At 40.2% G+C, this 23434-nt stretch overlaps 1 protein-coding gene across 3 annotated transcripts in view; it reads right to left on the bottom strand.

Moving 5' to 3' along the window:
* Nucleotides 1–23434, bottom strand: part of cadm2a (cell adhesion molecule 2a) — a 243644-nt gene that overhangs the window by 86767 nt on the left and 133443 nt on the right. The window lies entirely within an intron of this gene.

The raw sequence follows: 23434 nt of genomic DNA, 5'->3' as shown, positions 1-23434 counted from the left end.
TCAAAGCACTGAAACAATCACGCACCTTTAAGCATGGTTATGTGATCAGTTAGCTGGAACAATAACTCTGATGGATTTTTCAGTATAGTCTTGGTTATTGAGCTTTACACCGGTAATAAATAATGATTTGCTTTATTACTGAGCAAAGCTTGTATCTTCAGTTCCCATTTCGTATTAAGTATAGTTATATATAGTTAAGTTAAGTATATATTTGGAAATAATTTTATATTTTACTAAAAGGGTTTGATTTTGACATCGATAATTATGATAAAAATCAACAACAAAAGGCGTCAGAATGTTTGTGAAAAAACATGGTGGGAAATTAAGAACAAAATTGTAGGTCACAAGTAGGTTCCGCGTGTATATTAAAATCCCCTACGCCCCAAGCTGCCGTATGAGTATACAATCTAGTGCATGGGAGATGGTGAGACAAAAGATTATCTGCGAGTTATTCTCCAGTCTCCAAACTTACTAAACGAAAGGCCTTCTAAATACTGCCTTTGTTACACCTCCTTATCTTTGGCAGTCTTTGTGTTTGGTGTATGTTGGAGGCTTTGCGGCTGATCACATTTTATTGCCCAACACCTCCCACAGCCTCTGTCAGGTACAGTATATCTCAAGGTGCACGGAGCCTCTAAAATAACACAGCGCCACCAGTGTAGAGCAGCGACGCAAATACACGTCTTCTCCACATAAAACACAAGTCAAGATTAAACATCACCCGTAGGGCTATTTATAATTCTCCAATCATCTCAACAATATGGTCTTGTGTCTTTAAAAATCACGTCTTATATTGGAGGAAAATAAATATCACAACCATCACCTAGATCTGTAAGAGATGCAAGAGATTCATCTTTCACTTATTAGTTAGATTCATTGATTGTTCATCTGATATTTAAACCACAAAAGTTGTATATTTAGTCACTTACTTTCGAGCATTGTACATTTCTGTTGATACTGTGCCTTAAAATATGCCCACCGTTTTATTCTGTTAAATATTTCAGTTTACTTGCTTTATTTTACTGACGTTATGAACCTTGACAATATACAACACTCATTAACTCCAATAAACTTAACTAAAGCAATGGAACCTGAGGGCTTGTTGTATTTTTAGTTCCTGTTTAGAGACACCAGTTAAGCGTTTTACATCATTAAAAAGTTATAATATTTTGTTTTGAATTGTTAATTGCCATGGCAACAGTGTAACTCAACCTGAAACCCATGGATATTTACAGATCAAAACCATAATTCTTGCATCGTTGCATCTTATTTTCCGCCGTGTCAGTATAAAAACCTCACTTCTCTGCACATGAAATGCTTTAGATTTAGTTTGTGAGTCCAGATACTTTATTATTCTCAATCACCACAATTGTTTCAATCATTCACTGGTCACGATTAAACTGATAACTTCACACAGCCATAAAAGAACCAGAGGGAGACGATGATATTTAAAACTGACAAACTAATACCAGCACAAACATATGCATCATCACCACAACCAACATTTCAATCTCCACAAAGCACCGAGGGAAATATGGCAGCCATGAATCTCCAAAACGCGAGAGCGCGACACGGTCCTCGCGGTTTAGAGCCTGCGGCGGCGTTTTCGCACGCACACTCTCTCAGACACACCTCCACACGTCAGACCAGTCGTGCTCCTGTGTGATGGACAACCGCGGCACAGCCCATAACTCAATGTGTGCTTCTTTTTTTTCTTTTTTTTGCTTCCATGGCGTCTTCAAATGAATAGTTTAGAAAGTGAAGTTATATTGTGATAGATGCCTGGCGGGTAACAAATGGCTTCCAGCAGACAGGGCTTTGAAGTGGATGTGGTGACCAACCTGTAATCTGGGGCCATTTGTCAGCGGCCGAGGGGACAGCAGATTTTAGCAGGAGGACTTGGACGTAATACAAAGCTTCATTTTGAGCTCAAGCAGAGGTCAAGTCGAGACAGGATAAAGAGGGTGAGTTATGAAGAGCTTTGGGATTTCAACATCGCCGATATTTGATTTCTGATGGGTTTCTTTTAGACAAACGGCACAGCGGGAAAGTGATAAACACATATGAAGGAAGTTACTGGAGAAAGAGAGATGTACCGATCAACAAATACCATTAAAAAACTTTTTGAACTAAAATGGGACAGAACATTTTAACTGCATACTCATACTTATGAATCCGCTTTTTTGCTCGTTAGCGCATCAACCTTTAAGCAAAATTCGATATATCAAAATTCAGCATTTCATTTGAGTTAACTATAAGCACAAAAGCCAAAGGTTAACATTTAAAAACATATTGGAGAAAAGAAAGAGCTGAAAGGTCACAAAATATTTAACCTTTATTTAATAAGAGAAATATTTAATAATAATAATAATAATAGGTGGAAAGCTACAATTTTAAACTACCACATAGCATTTAGCTTCTGGAAACTTGAAACAAATGAAAAGTGTTTATGTAAAGCCTAAACTGACAACTTTATAATCAATAAAATGGATTCAACAACAGCTCCTATCCATGGCTTTCAGCTTCCTGTTATAGGCAACATTTTGAGAACTTTTCACCGAAAATGTATAAGATATTTTGTTTTTAATTGTTAATTGGCATGGCAAAAGTCAAAATTTGTCATCATTCTGAAACCCATGGATAATAAACAAAAGCACAGTGTGTACTAAAATAATTAACCTTCTCGACACAAGGCTGATGCGCTAAACGCTGCATTGCTACCTTGCCGTGTTAACATAAAGGGGTTTCCTCTACATGCGTTTTCAAACCATTACATCCCGTTGTGTCTGTGGCCTTTAGTTGTGGCGCGTGTTGAGGAAGCCAGCTTTTATCCTCAGTGGAGAGGAACACGCCCGCGAAAAGCCCCTCTCCTCCTCTTGATAGCGCCACTTTGATCAAAAATGTGTCATAGTGTTTTGCTCCGGCTGAATTATTCAAAGGTCAGTGAACAAAGCCATGTTTGTGCTGTGTTGCATTACAAAGGCTTGAGTGATGGTAAATTGGCCAAGTGTTGACTGTGTCTCTGTAGGGGAAGTGACCGGTGAGCACCTGCCTCAAGGGACCATTCGGAATCACACAGAGCCGACTCCTGCACCTGTCCTCTATTCCCTATACACCTGATGGGTTTTCAGCCATTATCAGTATATCCCTTTATTCTGTGGAGGGCGTTGGGTCTCTGCAGAATGGCACGTACAGAAAGGGATAGAAGACTGGAGGGCTTTAGACTCAGCATCTGGTAATGAATACTGAGTATGACTTTATTGTGAATTATTGTGAGCCCTATTGAGCGCTGACATTACAACAAAGTTCAAAAAAGGGCATGAAATTCAAAGCTACAAGGACGTTCAAATGCAACTCATACAATGCTTAGAAATCCCACTTATATTAACAGCTACTGGCAATGGATACTGTTGCGGTTTCCTTCAAAATCAAAATTATATATTAATCACCACTTAAGTTTGATTCCTGAACAGCAAGACATGCTCATAATGTTCTGTATCAAAAGGGAAGATGATATAAAACATTCACCCCACTTGCTGTTATTATTTGCATGTTCACAAGTGATTGACAGTTGATAGCCAAACCATATTTTAAGTACAATAAACATGGGGCTGTTTGCTGCATGCATTCCCATTATGAGTCAAATCCTGCAAAATGCTCCTGGCGTTGTGGAGTTTGAAGACCAAAAATAAACAACATTGTAAAAAAGAGGAGTTTTGTAGACAGAACATAAAAAAACAAATTAAGTCTCAATCCATATAGAACATTTAAAACGTCTTACTTCAGTTCAGACGGCACAGAACATTGTTTCATAAAACAATGCTGTGTTTTGCAAATAAACAAACTAACATTATTAAAACATTTTTGCCCAATAGTATTTTAAAGCTGTTATCCATCATTCAGTTTAGGCCATCATATCTTTTTTCCAGCAGGTCAACAAATGAATGGACTTCCACCAGGGAACTGAAGCCTTTTGGGTTTTGGCTCAGCACTAGCAATGAATACTGAATAGTGTGGAATGAATCGGCACACTATTTTGTGAAGTGAAAGTGAAATATTGTGCGTGCTATTAAGCTCTGACATCCAGATGAGTGTGTGTGTGTGTCCCTTTGCTTCCATGAGGTCTTTTGTGATGACTGCAAAAGGGAAACCGCTGGGGCATCGAGACCACAGGCTGTCTCCGGAGGGGCAGCAACTCACCAGGGTCTGCCGCTCCAACGGATAAAAGATGGAGGAAAAAATAAAACTCCCTAAAAAGACAAGTTCGTATTCAGCCGTCTGCCTTTCAAGTCTGTGCTACGGGTTCTCTTTTGTCACACCATCTCCCTCGTATCCAAGCATCTGCGATTTAATAGGATGTTCAGCATTGTTAGTTCCCAAAAACAATGCTAGCGCTCAGACGAGGTGCAAGTGGAACAAAGCTGAAAAGAAAATGGCTAACCTTGTACCTTCTTGTTTGTTTGACTATGTAAAATGCCTCAACAACTGCGCATTATTCATTCAGTTACAGAGATGGAAGTAGTGGTTGCGAGCAGAGGCATAACATAAATAAAGAAACACATGCTGTATATATAGGGGAAATAGGGGAGGTAGAGCAGGTGATAATGAAGCTACAGTAGTCTGCGTTCCCTGGGGAGCTGTTGTATCCAGGTCAGAGATGCCTCCAGCATGGATCTTCTGCTCGTCTCATCTCACAAGCCAATGCTTTTTTCTTACAGTGTGCCGGACTCGGCACACCGGATTTTAACAGCCTAGACACACATGAATGTTTTATAAATACATTTGACAGAAATCCCTCCTAGGAGTGTCTGGAGAGTGACAATTTTTTTGACTGAATAATAGGAAAATCTATATAAAATCATATGAGTTGCACCAAAAAGGCGTCTGGCATAAAATCGAATTCAGCTAAAGTCAGCGTATGCGGTACCCAATAACAATTGATCATTTACCACAGCAATTTATACACTAATACTATTACTATTAGTAGGAATATTTAGAAAATATTGATTTACTTACTGCAAAATACTGAATACCTTCATTAAAAGGTATTTTGTAATGTATTCTTACATTATGTTACGTGGTCCCATCAGAGTACTGAATTCTGAATACGTGAGTTGAGTTGAATAACATTATATAAGTGGGAAAAAAGCTACATAGGATTTAAAAAGCCTATGTTTGTTGGAATATTTTTAATCACTAATTAGAGAAGGAAAAATTGTAAAGTATAATTACTTTTCAACACCGATTCCACAATACAATCTGTGCCATTTTGAGCGTGTAATGCAATGAATAAAACATTACAGCTATGGACACACACCTCAGAATTACCATTCACCTAAACCTGGCCCAGAATAAATCCCATTTTAAGCTTGAGCCTATATTTACACAAGAAATAAGTGTGTCCAATTACCTCGCACAAATTTGAACTCATGTGGGTCACGTCTGACAAATTGAACAGCGCTTAATTCCGTCCAAGTCGTACAATTAAATGGAACAAATAAATGTTATGCGTTCGCTTCCCCCCCCGCCCAAGTATTGAATTATAGTTGACCTCATTGCGATGCTATTACAGACTAGGGCCCCTGGGAGCTGTGTAAGCGGACAGGCAGTGGAAGGACAGTGTGGACACAGCAGTGTTAAATACAGGCTTAAAAGGCAGAAAGGCAGAAAGGCACACGATCTCGAACACACTCAACGCTTTAAATCACAAAATGTCCACGTCTTCACCCGCCTCTGTCCAGCTCTCTGTACACGCGCTCGCTCTGCCTGTCTTTCTTTGCTCGTTACAAAGGTGTAAATTGGACACAGATAATTGAACATTACTATCCTGGGAGGAAGTCGGTAGCATCTGTTAAATGTCCGCCCCCCACATCACAGTGTATTGTAGCGTGTGCACAATCATCCAAAGAGTGCGAGGAGCTGCCATACAGTGCCTCAACAAAACAACATGTTTTTACATATGTATTACTATTATTATACCTCATCAATGTTATTTTTTATTGCTATTCTTATCTTGATTCTTATTGCATGCCCACTTTTATTATTAGCTGAACTTGATCGTGTTTTAAGAGTTTCTATGACTATGGGAACTGTTAAAAGTGTGGGGAGGAATAAATATCCCTCTTTTGATAAGTTTTGATTCCAAATGGAGACCACAGTAAAAAAGTAGAGCAGTTTCACCTCACATTAGTGCTTTCTCAGAATTTCTTCAAATAAATTGTAGTTTTATTGTTTTGACATTCTATTATAACCATTAATACAGCAATTGGTACTGAAATACAGGTCAATCATATCTCATTGTATCTCATCTTTCTGTTGACCAACAATTAAATCTATCTTCTACAGGGTAAATGCTTTGCCAGGAAACTTTAATACTTGAACAACGTTGCGGCTCCAGGCTATTGAAACGTTGCTGATGTCCTGATAAAATTCAAGTTTTGATAGTGTGTTGGACTCTTTGGCCCACATTGAGCTGCCCAGTTTCCATCTGTTTGTGATTTTATTTATTTTCTGGATCACACAAAACAGCTAAAACACTAACACAACAGCAGTACATTGCAGAAAAATCCAAGGGACAATATAGCAGAAGTTCAAAGTTTGGTCACTGCATTGGAACAAATAAATACAGTGGCAGAGAGTGCATTTCACACAGCTTATTTGCAACCAGTTTTACAGTGGTGGTGCTACATATGACGGTGAGGCTACTTCATTTAAACCTTTACTCAATGTTTTCAATTTTCAGAGCATGTTGTGTGTTCCCACCGCTGGCTGAACGTTCCCTTCTGACAGCAGTCTCCCTCTAATTATACCTTTTACTCGTTGCCTAATCTATTGTTCAATCCTCTGATGTGATTTACACAAACGTCGTGCCGCCTCTACATTCCATAGGATTCCCCGACAAAGGCCTAATTATCGGACAGGATGGGGATATGATAGGTTATCTAGGCCAATAATGAGGTGGATTGTCACTGTGAATATCTGAAAAGCTCTTAATAGTGTCTGGATTATGCTCTCCCACACTCTCCTACACACACGGCTGATTAGCGGTTGGCATTTCATCTTTTGGCTACGTGCTAAATGAGTGCAGCAACATTAGCATCTCAAAGATACTCAGTGCGCCCGGTCAGGACACAATGGCTTCTCAAACACTTCATCGATCATCCACACCCCCCCTGAAAAAACCCGCACAATTGGGGCATTTGGCGGAATGCCCGATACAGCGAGACCCACACCACAGCGCTGGAGGAGAAGAGGACTGCACTGCTGTATTATGACCAAGAGAGCTAAAACATGACACTAATTATGCTAATTGTAAGCAGATTTACACAAACAATACATACATTATAATAATGTACCTTTTAAGAAAATAACCTTTATATTGTTTCTTTTGAGTGTCTTTCAATCCAATGTTGACCTCACGAAACATGAGTGACACTTGAAATTAAGTTTACATACATCGGTCAGAGCCAAAAAAAAAACTGTCGCTGGAGCTGAGGCTGTGAGTGAAGAGAACATTCAAATGTCACTGCGAACATGAGCGAGCTGTCGTAACTGCCACAAACTACTGACTGTCAGCCACAGAAAGTCAAGCGGGGGGAACAGTATAGAAAAAGAGATCAGCATTTGAATCAAAAATTCCATAAGGAGGATGATATAAATTCCTTTCTGGAGACCCTAGATGATTTGATTATAAAAATGTTGAAGCTCTTTACGATAGTCCAACATCAAGTCCACTGACTCTGGAAAGAGGGGTGGGGCAGCCCCTTTTTCAGCTTCTTTTGCTTTTAACTTGGAGCCATTTATTAGACAATCAAAAACAATTCACGGTGTTACCATTAATGGGATGGAACATAAAATTGCCTGCTACACTACATAGACGATGTTCTATTATATTTGACCAAACCAGCTACTGCCTGAGTGCCTGGATACAAAATTTATGAAAAAAAAATGAAAATGAAAAGATCTCATTCAGGCAACACCCTCTGACCTTGTGGGTGTGTCTGGTGTGATCCAGAACATGAAGCTCAATGGAAACATATTGAAAGTGGTGTTGTGCCAGGGATTTCTGGCTTTACAGGCAGATAATAAAGGGTTGAGTCATTTGGAAGTGGAGAACCCTTGGGTGAAATCCGTGCTTACAACATGGAAGGAGCTAATCAAAACATACAAACTAAACAAATATGTTAAAATCTTAAACTGGTTGGCTTATGATCTTATGATAAGTCTGGACAACAAAAGGTATAAAGGTTTTCTTCTTTGTTTTACCAGATTATAAAGGGGCATCATTTGAAAAGCTTTGATGAGTTGAAAGAATCCTTTGGCTTGGAGAAACAGGACATTCATAAGAATTTACAAATAACGAGATATTAGAACCAAGAAATCAAACAGAGTAATGACCATCATAGCCCATCATTCAGACTTAATTTGAAAATGGATACATTTGACAGACTTTGACCAAATGGGATGTTTTCTTTGGGTTTAGTGTGCCATGATTTTCTCTTCTTTTTTATTATTGGCTGGATTTTTGATTTATGTCCGTTCTCTCTCTGGTGTACAATCATGTTAGTTAACTCATTTGAATCAGCACATGCTACAGACAGTGGAGTGTCTGTAGACAGCTTATGAAGGCCACAACAAGAGGTGGAACATGGTGCTGTATTGTTGCCTACACTTAAATAATCAAATGAACTAGAAAACTGTGCTCAGAACAAACATGATGGGTTCTGGTTGTGAAGCTTTCATACAGTGCTCAAAAATAAATGACATGTTTTACTCCTATAAGATTGGCTTAAGTAAACCATCAGCATGTGTTATTTAGCAGTGGCATGTCCTATATCTGATAATGCCATACTTTTTTTTAGACAAACACACGGCCTGAAGATGGAAGTACTGTATGAAATAGTTTTAATTCAGTCTTATAGTAGGGATGCGTACCGCTACGACGGACCGGATCTGGACTTGTTAAAAACGTTTTGGTTCAGGTACAAACAAAACGAAACCCCGGCGATTCGGTTCTGGACTAATTAAAAATCTACCACTCACATTCTATATCCTTTACGTTCTAGAATCTAAACAATCCTAAACCTTCCATAGATCGCGAAATTCGTGCTAGAAAAGACGTATACACTGACATCGCTGTCAATGGCGCGCCTGGAGCCATCAGCGACGCACGAGTCTTCCCCGCGGCAGAAGTTGAAGCCGGCGCAAGAAATACGCGAGAGACCGAACCTTCGGGAAGATCGCTGACTTAATTGAAGCGTTTGAAGCCGCCGCGTGCGTCGCCGCTTGTGCCGCTCCGTGAGTTAGTTTAAGACGTTAAAGGAGCGGGTTGTGCTTTGGTTTGGGTGTAAATATTGTAACTTCTCGCTCAGGTCAGTAATGCTGGTTTAGTGCTCACAAGTTGTCACTTTATTTCTTGAACAGAGTTGGTTAATGTTGGCCGTAACCATGGTGATGGAACAGGAACATCAAAAACTACCTCGTCTCCTGCTCTTAGCTCCGCCCCAGAGACCGCACGCATGCGCACTAGAGACGAGGGTCGCTACAATATGAATAAAATAACTGTTATGTTGTGGTGTGATGTAGCATTTATTTAGGTGGGTTCATGTGCCAGATACATATTTATACATCTAAGTAAATACTAAGTCAAAGTAATATTGTTTAATTGCTGGATTCATTAATTGGAGCTTATATTTTGTAATAGTATTTGTATTCTACAGTTGTTAAATATGGTCTTGTGTTCAATGCTGTTTATAATATGATGTATTGTGTGTAGTGTAAAATATTTTCATATTCTATTTTTGATACTGCTAAGTTGATTGATTTATAGTGGTTCGAGTCGACTTTCATGTTAGTTTTTGAAGGTTTTTACATGACTTTGATGCCAATGGATCTGCAAAATTAAAGAGTGGAAATGTATCTAAAGGCATTAAACTTCAGGTGTGGGGAACAGCCCTGACAAACCAGTAATACACTTGACAAACATAGTATCAGCTGAAACAGCTGCCCCAATACCAATACTCAACTTGCTCTTGTTCGGAAGTTGTTCCTCTAGTAAAACACATGAATGTGTGTTAGCTAGCTCGTAGCTTGTGATTTGTAAGTTGTAACTTCTGTTAATAAACAGTGAATAAACCAGATACATTGAGTTTATTTCAGTCTGCAGTTAAGTCCTTGTTCATGTGTCTTCAACTTAATTTAGCGAAGTAGCTTGTGTTATGCTGTTATAACATTATGCAAAAATGGCATGAGTTCAGCCGGACTCATTAGGTCTGGACCTGAACCTAAACCTCTGGATTCGAATCCGGACTTGAACCTGAACGTGGGTTTAGGTATGCATCCCTATCTTATAGGTATAACAAATGTGATCTAAAAATGATAGTGTAGTTTGATTTTGTAAGGGTAACAATTTGAGGGAGGATTATGTGGACGCTGCATTGTAAATGCACAAGAAAATCCTTCCTCAGAGTGTATCGATGTTTGCAGTGTTGTGTGTGTGCCCCTGGCATCGATCGCCCACTTTGTTCCAATTATCAGGGAGGGTATGGAGACTGATACTGCTATTCACACAAGCATTAGAGATACATGGCTGCTGCGTCACATAGGACCAGGGGAACAGGAGACTGTAAAGACAATGCTTATGCAAAAGATTTTAACATATAATACGGAACATCATTAAGCCATAATTAAAGACACACTGTGCTGCACAATTTGATTATATTAGATACATACTAATAATATACTAATTAATATCTCCAGCTAAGATATGCGATCTTAGCTGGAGATATTAAAGGCGGTATGGACGATTTTTCGGCGATTTGAGAACGCAGGCGGAAGTGCGCATGCGCACTCCCCCGTGCGGACTGATACAACACACACGTGCGTTTGTTTATTAGCGCAACAGAGCGCATCGCATCGCTCGTCTCCCGTAGATTTCTGTCCACTTCTGCGTCAGCTCGAACTGTCTTTCTCCGTCTTCATTTTGCCCCGTACACTGAGGGAACTATATTATGATAGATCCATGCGCTTAGGCACGCGGAAACGTGGGGACGAGCCTGACGCGGCTGCAGGTGAGCGATAGGTGCGTTTTATGATTGATACGTGGCAGGACAAATTATTTATCCACGCCACGAGGAAATATGATAAATAAAATAGCTGAAAAAAATCGTCCATACCACCGTTAACAAGTATATTATTAGGTTATGGTGAAGACAGAAGACAAGTATTTTCATGACTTTGTGCATGCTGTTATGCTCTTGTTTATGATAACTTATGTTCCAACCACAAGACATTAAATATTAAAGACTAATAGAATGAAGCATGCACACTAGGCGGCTGCCTGTTCTGAGCGCTGCCGATGGACACCCACAGCGCGGTTTAAAAGATGTGGTGTTGTTGCAAATCGATTGGCCTTTATCCCACACAAAGTCTCTCAGAGCGGTGCGTGTGGGTCTGCTGGCTGAGTGTGCGCCGGCCCCTTAGCATTAAAGGCTAACCTATAACAAGCCTGTAAAGAGTGGGGGGGTCATCATCACTGACACAGTACACTTATCGATCGCTTCCTCAGTTATCTTAAGTGCGCCGCGTTGCACGCCGGGACATACACATTCAAATCATTAGTGATGGTGAACTGCTGCCCTCACTTATAAACAAAGGCTCAAATGTGGCTAGTTACACTGTTTTTTGCACTCTAGGAAAACTTGAGTAATTGTACAGTATTGTACTTTTGTTTGTTTGTCTCTGCTGGTTTTGGTGGTGGTTATCTCTTACATCTTGTAAATGCAAGAGATATCTTACATTTACAACAGGCCTATATTATGTTGCCTTTACATCCCTTCAGACACATAATGACTTGAAACTGTGGAAAATGAGATGCATTTGTGCCAGTTTGTATGTTGCATGTGCGCGGCAGTGGGCGGAAGTGTCTCGGGAGGTTTCAGCCACATTGCTTGATTCCAGCTGATTCCACAGTGAACGTCGCCAGGGGCTTGTTGGCGAGGTTGAGCCAATTGAATTAGGGATTTACCATTCCCTCCTCAGTCCGGCCTCCTGACCATTTCCTGTTTGGAGGGATCCCCGAGGAGCCCGCCCCTCCGCTCAGCTATGGACTGTAATTGCGTTTAAGATGCCGGCACTGAGCCCCATGGAATTCAACAGGAGTATAGATACAGAGATAAACATGAAGAGCTGCTATGAAACGGTGGCTTATTATGATGAGGAAAATTATGTTGACAGAAGTCATTTGGCATGACAAGAATTGGTACATTTAGCAGAGTAACAGTGATGGTCTATCAACAAGGTCACACACCTCATTAGATTATAAGCGTGAATAAGCGTGTAGGCAACACTTTGGTCTAACTACTATTGTATCCATTCAGTAAAGGCAAGGCAAGGTTATTTGTAAAGCACAATTCATACACAAGGCATTTCAAAGTGCTTCACAAAACAGGAGAAAAATGCATCACAAAGAAAATACAGAAATCACAAAACAGTTTAAGAAAATCCTTTCATATTTGTCATATGCACAGCTAAACCTAACTGTTTTTAGCTTAGATTTGAACATTGTCAGAGTAGAAGCCTGTCTCACATCTTTAGGAAGACTGTTCCAGATTTTAGCTGCATAAACTGAAATGCAGATTCCCCATGTTTTGTCCTGACTCTGGGCACCAGCAGGAGGCCGGTCCCTGAGGTCCTCAGAGTCCGAGATGGTTCATATGGCACTGACATAATCTACTTTGGTGCTAGGCCATGGAGAGACTTGTACACAAGCAGAGCTGCTTTAAAGTCTATTCTCTGAGCCACAGGAGCCAGTGCAGAGACCTGAGAACAGGACTAATGTGATCATACTTCCTGGTTCTAGTCAGGACCCGAGCAGCAGCGTTCTGGATGTACTGCAGCTGTTTTACAACTCGTTTGGAGAGGCCAGTGAGCGGGCCTTTACAGGAGTCTAATACACTGGAGACAAACGCATGGATAAGTCTCTCTAAATCTGGTTTTGACACTATACTTTTGATTTTGGCAATGTTTTTTAGATGGTAAAAAGCTGCTGATGTTATTGATTTGATGTAGCTGTTAAGGTTCAAGTCTGAGTCCATTATTACCCCCAGATTTTTAACTTGGTTTGTAGGTTTTAGAGTGAGACCCTGGAGGTGACCGTTAACACTTTCTCTTTGTTTCTGTGGGCCAAAGATGATGATTTCAGCTGGAGAAAGTTGTTTTGGAGTAAAGTGGTCTGATAACCTATAACATCCAAGGGCCAAGGGAAATGAAGATATAACATCTACAACCACTCTGCCCTTAATATCTGTCTGGTTGTGTTTGGTGACAGATATTAATCTGATCTGTACCAAGCAATAGGTGCAGGCCTTAGTAACACATCTCACAATGTGTCACATGTCCCGTGTGTTGCTATCAGTCCATTATAGTCAAAACCTCCAGAAGAACATGTAAGCTATAAATTCTGTAAATACAGTTCAGATACGAAGACACGACACAATCACGACACAGACACCCATACATTATTATCTTGCATTATGTACTTAAAAAAAAAAGGATGTATGTTCAGTATTGGCACTACACAGTCCCCATCTGTACTGAGCATTGAGTTACCCTTAACCATATAGAAGCAACTGCCAGGGACAGTTTTAGTCCAGTCAGGTGCACAGTTGGATTAGAACAGTTCAAACTAAAACATGCTCTTCACTCATGTTTCAACAGCATAGAGCACCTTTAATTTCTTTACAGATAGTGAAAACAACTTAACAGATGTCACGTATTCTTCTGTGGCTTTTCTCCAGCGAGCCCATGGTGATACCTCTGCTGCAATTTTGTCTGACATGTGTTGTGTGAGCCGGTCCTTCTGCTGCCCCGCTCTGATCAAAGGGTGACGCGGCCTCACCCATCTGTGCCCTGTGTCATTTAGTGCAGTCACAGCAGGGACGTGATGACCAGACCAAAAGGTTCAGAAAAGTTTGGGACGTTATGCTTATTCTTGCTTTGAGTTATTTTAATACATTATTTTACTATTGTTTGGTATAAGAAATAGTAGAAAAAGCTTCAGTTGTAGTCATCTGGACTCAGTTTGAAAAAATAGACGGGGTAACCACAGGCTGAGAGGGCATTTCGGACATGTTTTTCCTCTTTCTTCTTGGGCTTGGGCTCTCAACAGAGTGAAGAGAACCAAGAAGCAGGACAAAAGGGAAACTGAACAGAGAAGGAAGGGTGTTTCTATCCCTTATGTGTCTGGCCTGTCGGAAAAACTGCAGAGAATTTTTAGACAACACGAAGTCCCTGTTTATTTTAAACCAGGAAACACTTTAAGACAAAAACTGGTTCACCCTAAGGACAAGTTGCCGACTCAAAAACAGAGCAATGTAGTTTATTCGATCCAATGCAGTGAAGAAAGCTGTAAAGAACGGTACATAGGTGAGACTAAACAGCCTCTACACAAGAGCCTCCATCAGCACAGAAGAAATACTAGTTCAGGACCTCAGAGTGCCGTGCATCTCCATCTTGAAGCCTCTAATCACTCGTTTGAAGACGGTGAGGTGAAGGTTTTAAGCAGGGAGAAAAGATGGTTTGAAAGAGGAGTCAAGGAAGCTATTTTTGTTAAAAAAGAAAGACCTTCTTTAAACAGAAATGGAGGGCTCAGATTCTATCTTCCTGGTATCTATAATGGAATACTGAACCCCTGGAAAGGTAGAGGACCAGGACAAGGACATTTAGATGCTAATCAGGTACTCAGGGTGGTTGAGCCAGGGTCTCACAAAGACAAAGAGGATTCTAATAGCCCATTAAAATTCTGAATAGGCTAGCTCGGTAGATACAAGGGGGGAGTTTCTGTTGAAACAAACAACTCTTTCTACTTCAGGAAGGCTCCTCCCAATCTTACCACAGAACAGTATTAATATCGGAGTTCTCGATCTAAATTCTTTTATTGACAATGACTCTTGGATGAGAGTCGAAAAGTCTATTTTTTCAAACTGAGTCCAGATGACTACAACTGAAGCTTTTTCTACTATGGAACACGCCTGGACGAATGAGGGATTACACCGACGGTATAAGAAATGCACAGTATCTAAGGGTGGTAATAGTGCAAACAAGATAGCAAACAACACTGTTGCAATATATAAAATATAAAAAATAAAAACATTAAAAAAATATATAAAGTGTGAATGTGATGGGGAGAGTAAAACTTTCACCAATAGAAAACGAGGCTACCATGTTACCTATTGAGTAGAGGTGCGCCGATCGATCAGCCGATTATGGCAAAAATCACATGACCTGCAAAATGGGCTGATCCAGAGCACCGATCACACTTTACATCTTTTTGTTTTTTTTTGTTTTTAAAGCTTTAAATGGCCTGGCACCATCTTATTTGGCTGAGCTCCTGTCTGTCCGAAACCCAAGCAGGGCTCTAAGGTCAACAGGTCAGCTTTTACTGGACGTCCCCAGAGCCAGACTCAAACTCTGGGGGGATCGAGCTTTCTCTGTCGCTGGTCATCACAGATTTTAACCTTTTTAAATCCAGGCTAAAAACATATTTATTCAGACTGGCTTTTGACACTTTATTTTTTTATTTAGTTCTGTATTTTGTATTGCCTTGTTTTTTATTGTGAAGCACTTTGGTCACTTTAAGTGTAGTAAAGGGCTCTATAAATAAAGGTTGATTGATTGATTGATTGATTGTCATCACGTTTGCCTTGAGGTTGCCTTATGAAATCCTCTAGGTTAAAACGCTCTGATGTGGTCCTTTAAGTCCCGATGTACCCGCCGTCAGCCCCCCGCTCGCACCCCGCCTGCCCCGGAGCGGACAACAACACGGAGCAGCCACGTGTTTCTGTAAAGACACTATGAGCTCATCCGCTAGTCTTTTAATTCAAAAGATAATAGAGGTTCAGAGAAAATATGCAGTCTATCAGCCGTATGAAGAGACAAATTCTCAGACGCGCTCATTTTACACAAAACGCTGGTGATTTACTCAACAAAAGCAATAATTTAATGCGTGACTTAAACGTAACATGGCCCTGTGAAAGTTGTTGTGTCTTATTTTGCAAAGAAAATGTGCTTTTTGAATCTGCAGTTACCAAATGGCTGCATATAAAAAGTGAAAGTGCAAAGCACATCAGGGTTTTGTCAAAGTTGCATTTGAAAGTGGCACCTCACAAACACTGTAGTCGTCCTCTTGCTCTCTTCTGCACACTTTCCTTCTTTCCCTCAAACTGTCCAAACTGCTCAGAGGATGAAAGCCTGCTCCTGTATCCACTGTAGTGCAGATGCACGGCTGCATGACACGGACACGAACAACCCACACAGTTAACTGATGAGCAGAACCATATTAGTGCCCAAAATTGCCAAATAAACTCTGTTCATCCAATAAACTAAATAGATTTCACATTATCAAAAGCCTTTTTTTAAAAGAAAATTATGTATATTTAATATAAACATATTTATTATATTGGGGGTAAAAAAACAGCGAACACAAAGTCAATGTGATCGGTTTTCATCTTAGATGATTAGTGATCGGCCAAAATATTCTGATCGGAACGTCTCTATTATTGACCATTGGCTCGGCAATCAAACTCACAACGTTCCTAATGTAACTGACTAGACTACGTGCCTTGAGTGCGTAACAAGAGGCTGTAGCTTCCTGGCAGTAAGCATAACGTTTGTTACAGTGGCAGAATCCACATCCAGTAACCAGCCGCAAAAGAAAGTCAGTATTTGAGGTTGCTGAAAAGAGGAGACAAGGGGAAAGGAGGAGGCAGCAGTGGAGGAGATGGAGTAGTGTCAGGCATGCGCACCGTTTGAAAAAGGACTAATGAGTCATCCTCTATAAAACCTTTAAAGGCGATTTGTTTTCTACCATACACTGTCCGAGTTGTATCGCATTTAAAATACATTTTCAATACTTGAAAAGTTCCTAGCTCTAGCCATAATTATTGCACCTAGCATAACCACAATAACGGCAACCAAATAATCAGTGCTATGCAAAGAGAAATCTCAATAGCATCAATAGCACGTCACAACACATCCAGGTTAAAGCATATGGCACCAGCGCCCTTCACTGCTCCAGAACTGCTCCCTGTGGTCAGGAACAGACCCTCTTTGGTCCGACTTTGATGACCAGGTGTAGGGCAGGTGGTACAGACAGACAGCAGGTACAGCCCTGTGTGTGTGTAGGTGTGGGGGTGTGTGCGCGTGTGTCATGTGTGTGTGTGTCCTGTGTGTGTGCAGTGCAATGATAGGGCAAAATTCATTCCCACAGTAATGAGAAAGGTACCAACTGCTCTTCCATCTGGCATTGAGCAAAGTTTTCCCTGCGTCTCTCCAGCTTCCTCACCCTTACACTTCTCATCATCTGTTGGTTTGCTCTTACTTGAGCATCATGCCGTTTGACATTTTTGGCTGATGTAAACACTCAGCAGCCCACACAAACTCCAGCCACGTTGGAGCAGAGAAAAGCAGCTTACATCTCACACAAGTGGTTAGAGGAGGACATTAGCATAAACAGCTGGTTCTGAAATATGCAATGGATCAAAATATATAATTATTTGGTGTGATCTTGTGATGTAAGAGATTTTTAACTAACCCTTGGCACAGGATGGATGGAGTCTTAATAGTCTATTGGAGTGCCAGCAGTAATGGTTTTGCAGCGTAAGAAAGGCTTAGTGCAGTTCTGCAGGTTTATTTCGAGGCCGGTACAACTCTGTATCACTATAGCAGGATTGTTCCCAGCCAAGCATTTGCCATTTTGAATTCAGTTTCTCATTTTGATGAATACATAACAGCTAATACCAAATACCCATTGCACACAGTGATGATGTAATAAGCCCCTTCTGAAAGACCTAATCAGACCCCTCCAGTCTCAGACACATTTACCGTCCGTATTTACCGCGCCTGTCTTTATTTCACTCGGAGCTCCAGACATGCTTGCATACAACACACATTAATTGACTTTCCGACATCTTCGCTTGTGTTTTGAGTGACAGGGGGCGTCGAGGGATTGTGGGTAATGATGAGGCAGCTGGCAAATGGGCTGATGGGTAATGAGGGACCCGCTTGCTGCCAGCCGACAGTTAGATGCTGAATTAAACAGTTTTTGACTCTGCGCTGTTGCCATACGACTCCATACATTCAATATGCCGCGACAATGTCAATACTCTGACAGAGAAACACAAACTTGATCCGCCGCTCGTCACTGGCTTGTGTTCGATGAATAGTGAATCAGCAGTATTACTCCTCATGCGGGTGGTGTCAATCACTTCATACACAAAAGCCAGAGCCCTGATATTCACGGTGGGCAAAGTTCAGGAAATACTGTCCACTCGAGCAGCCATTGTGCATCACTCAAGAACCACGTTGGAAAAAGATGTGCAAAAAGTTATGTGTGCACAGCAAAACATTCAAAACAACCACATAATCAAACTGAGGACAAAACACTAACATTGGTGGATGGATGGATGGAGTGTTTGCTTTCCTGCCTCTCAGCAAAAAGATACTTTCATTTTCTGAAAGTGGAATTTGCATCTTCTTCCCCTGCAGGTGTGTTTCGTCCTCGTGCTCTTCTCCCCCTCGAGGTGATCTAAACTTTAAGCTGTGGAGAAAGGCCCTGAGGCACTTCTGTGCCCTCCCAGCACTGACTCCGGGTGCACACCGACAGTTCAGGAAAGCGCTTCAAATCAATGTGCCCCGTTATGCTGAACACTACCACACGGAGCCGCGCAGGTCTAAGGAAAGAATCTGCACTGTGGTCACTTCAGTACATGAATCGAAGTACACATTACTTTGAGGTATTTGTGCCTGATCATTGTACAGAAAGCCATGTAAGCTTCACTTTCAAACACACTGCTGAGGCTTCTATTGTTAGTGCATGCTTCCCTCAGAGGGACACAGGGATGCAGAGAAGTCAAGTATAAAGGCCATTACCATTTGGCAGTGTGTGCTTTGGGAGTTGGCTTCACACAAGAGCCGTACATTACGTGTGGTATACATTAGACAGGGCCATTATCGACCGTGGACCAGATTAAGCTAGCCAGGATGACAAAGTGTTCAGCAACACCAGACAGAGCTTATAGGAAATATCTCACCATGCCTGCAAAGCCTGTAACCTTATCTTATTTCTATTATAACGTTTCACTTACAGAGGCTGTGCTGGGGTTGTATTATAAGCTAGAGTTATGTTTTAATGGGCAAAGAAACTGTCACCAGCATATGTAGATACTGATTGAAAGGAGGTGAAGTGTCTTGCCAAAGAATGGAACAGTAATATGTCATTGTACGAGAGTAGTCATTGTGAACCGTAACACTATTATTCAGAAGTAACAGTTCATTTGAAGGTCTTTTATAGACCAATGACATGTTTCATTGTTCAATTTTATAACTTTCTGTTTGTAAAATCAACGATTTCGTGATGCCCTTTGAGGCGACGGCTGTTGTCATTTTGAGCTGTACAAAAATGAATTGAATGGGGAGCTGCTCGTCTCCATGTTTGCCTGGAATGTTCCATAGCACGGCATCACACTAATTTGTCTTAACATTTATGCAAACAGTGTTTTATTGCTGATAGAAGTACATTGAAAACCATAGTAAAGTTATTAGGCCTGCCCCTCCACTGATCTGACTTGTAATTAGGCTTGTTTGCATATTTAGCTAGTGTCCATGTATATAATGCCATACTGTTCAGCATTTCAGAAAAACACAAGGACATCTCCACGGTGATAAGCAGGTGACGGACACACCTTGAACTAAAATGACTTACTGTTACTGCCAACAATTTTAACGATAATGATTTTTTTGTTCTTACGATTATGTTGTTAAGACAATCTAGTACTTCCCTCATTAATAACACCTTTTAGATATGTTTCCTTACATCTGTAGACACTGCAACAACAACAACAAGCTGCTCCTCTCTGCTTTTTCTTTGGTATTTACAAGATAAATGTGTGGTCTCTCTTGCACGGCGACTGTAGCAGGCTCTGTCCATATCAGAAGCAATAAGAATGATGAAAGATGGTCACTTTTGCTGACAAAGCCAAGTATTTTCTACGCCCTGTGTTTATTATTGGTCATTACAAATATTTACTGCAGCCTACATGACCCCTGAAAGCTTGCTGCGCTAACCCCCTCGACTTAACTAACGGAGGCGAGATGTGATGCTGTCCTTGTTAAAGAGCCGCAGCAGAAACCAGCGTTTCCTCTGAGACTCGTAGAAGCCCACGTTGGACAAGTGCCATTCTGAGCATAAAGGTCCACATTTAATTGCCAGTGTTTGACTTACAGCGCTGTCGAAAACACGTTTCCTTGGTTATTAGAATGAATGCACCCGTTTAGCATTATGGATGTAATGCCGTGCCGATGACGCATGTTTTTTTGTGATCAAGATCTACTCGCTGGCTCATGCTAATACCACAGTTTGTACTTATTTTCTTTAACCAATAGTCAGTTAAAAGGTTATGGCAACGCAGTGCCTTTCTTCTTTTGTTCTCGTTTGAGTCAGTTCGAGTCATAATTAGACCGAGAGTAAAGGCAGATCAGCAACAGTGACAGGTCTTTGTTGTAAAGACACTGACGTTAGTGCTTTGCCTTAACTTGTGCAGGTAAAAGATCAATAGTTTTCCATCTGATGCAAAAAGGAAAATGATCTAGTCTGTTTTCTTCACTAACATGACATTGATGTTAAATGAACCATGTGTAATTAAGATTAGTCCATAAATACTGCAGTGTCGTGTAGGTTTACCTCAGTTTACCTCATAAATTCACAGCTCTGGTGTTTCGTTAACTTCTTTTCACTCCATCTTGCCACTCGGTTAAGCGCTTATTGAAGGTTAATCGGTTAACCACAAACATCACTAATCAATACATTGAAATATTGCAGGAAAACAAGATATAAATGAATCAACTGCGAAACAATGGGTCAAGGTTAAGATGGGGAAAGCTACATCAGGAGCTTTACTTGGGTTCATGGGAGTATCTTTCTATTGTGCAAATGACTGTATATGATTCTATTGAGATATCAGAGGAATCGATGCATAATAGGACTATTCAGTATACATTCTATCAGTGGGTGTGTAAATGTCATGAAAATATGCGCCAATACATATAGTATAATTTTGTCTAAAGAAAATGACATGAGAACTTCATATATTTGCATCACATTGCGTTTCCAAAGCTGCCATTCGGGTACATAATATATTGTAGTTCTAAAGTAGGTCAAGGCCTTTAGAATGGTACTTGAGAAAGTTTCTGTCTCTAAAATAGAGGAGAGAAAATGAAAGAATGCCCAGCTCATTATTATGCAGCTCAAATAACATTTTGCACACAGTGAATTCAATAACAGAAGATTTACTAGTACTTCGCCTGCTCTGGAGGATGTATTACAAGCTGTTATGACAGGACAGCGGTTCAGCTCCAGGGAAATTAGAGACATAAAAGTCATAAAAGTGAAAATTGGATTTTTAATAATTTGGTTAAAACAATTCTATTTTAAAGCTTAAAACTTTCAGATGGAGGAAGACCATTTTGGCTTTAGTGGTCACCGGTCAGAAGGAGAAGACATATAAAACACAGCTGTGAAAGTGAAGAAGAGATAGGTCTTACCTTATGAGGAGACGGTCAGGCAGTGGACAGGCAGCGGGGGGAGGCAAAAGAAAAACATGTCAGTAAAGAAGGGCTTCGCGATACGGCAAAACAATCAAAAATACATAATAATAATAATACTATTTTCTCAAATAGTGATCGATCATCAATCATTTATCTTATTAAAACCAAATAAATAAGGCTGTCAGTATGTATTTAATCAAGCCCCTGGTTAAGAAGCTCTAAGCTGATTAATGTTCATTTGAAACAATTGGATCTCAATAGGACTCATTTGTATTCATCGCACAGCCAGCCGCAATAAAGTCATTAATATCAAAACATGGACACGACAACATTACGTAGCAACATACAGTGCTTTAGTTTACATAATTAAGTCTATTCATTCTATCCCTTCTGGTAAAAGATGACATCCACTGCCAAGACACCCACAAGTACTCCATCGATTCCATGGATTGACTTTTCTCGTCCAACATTTCATTTAACCAATTGTAAATGTGACTTATAGCGTTTTTATGGTTTACACTTGCATTAAGGCCAGTTGTTTTTGATGACTAACGCCTCTTCAATGACTAATGTGTAAATGACGTCTGATCTCTTTGGAAATTGAAAAGTAGAGTGTTGATAATCCACTTCTCGTCTTCTTTCTGAGCTCCCTGTGCTTTTGTTTCCTCTAAGCTGTGGCCCAGAGGAGGGATAAGAGGGTTTAGAGGAGCTCACTGTGATGTCATACACCAAACGTACAGTCGCACGCAGTCACTTAGGAACACAAGGGGAAATATAAATACGTGCTGATTGTTTTGTAAGAGTATAATGAAGTTGCCAAAATAATAACGCGTAAAGTCACGTGTTCAAATCTCAAATTGGGTTTATTTATTTTATTTAACCTTTATTTATCAAGGAAGGTCAATTGTGAACTAATTTTAATTCGAAGACTGGGTCGAGGCAGCAGCCCAAAGAACAGAGCAACAGGGAGATACAAGATACAAGAGAACATGTAGATTCACACCAAGTAGCACTTATTTGGCTTTCCAGCTAGAACCAGGACAAGTCTAACCTTAAAAACAGATCAAAAACCGGGTGAAAATAGAACTAAACCTGGACTTGATCGTGCCTAAACTGGTGTAAACCAGATCTACATCAGCAAGGACAGAATACATGACTGAATACATGACTAAAATATAGAGGTGGGCGATATTGACAAAACTTAACTTTTTTGGAGTCTGATGATGGTCAGATGATATTATGTCAAAACAGTGATTCTTACAAGCATTTTTACCATAAACAACATAGTTAATATTCAAATGTAGCATTGACAATAGTATCTACATTTGTATGTATTGCCTGCGACTGAAACACATGCGGTAGATGCACAAACATATGGCAAAACTCAGCATTTAGAAGTTGGAGATATATCAAAAACATGATAATATCACAGTTGTTGATTTGAAGGTATGCAAAATGTAAATTGAGGCAACTGCTGCTGTGATTTTGGGCATTACAAAAATAAAGTGAATTGAATATTCAACATTACAAATGACCACAAAAAGAGACAGAAACATCGAGTGTAATCATATAAAGCTTTTTTTCTGCTCTTTTGGGCTTAATGTTAGGCTCCATTCTCCTTTTGTGCAATATAATTCGGATGCTTTGTTAAAATCAGCGGCATTGAAGTGTGACAGGATTTTGGGAGCTTGATAATTCACTGGCAATTTTCACTATTCACAGTTAAAGTTTAGCGGCACAAAAAAACAAAATCAAAAAACAAACAAACTGAGGCAAGTCTGAATATGAAACAACAACTTTCTGTGATATTTTTTCCCCACTTTGATTTTTTGAG

Source organism: Eucyclogobius newberryi, unplaced genomic scaffold (genome assembly GCF_026437365.1).
Source record: "Eucyclogobius newberryi isolate DKJ021-1_F unplaced genomic scaffold, fEucNew1.0.hap1 SCAF_15, whole genome shotgun sequence".
Taxonomy (NCBI): domain Eukaryota; kingdom Metazoa; phylum Chordata; class Actinopteri; order Gobiiformes; family Gobiidae; genus Eucyclogobius; species Eucyclogobius newberryi.
The sequence above is the reverse complement of the archived record's forward strand: the minus strand, read 5'-3'. Positions and strand labels throughout refer to the sequence as shown.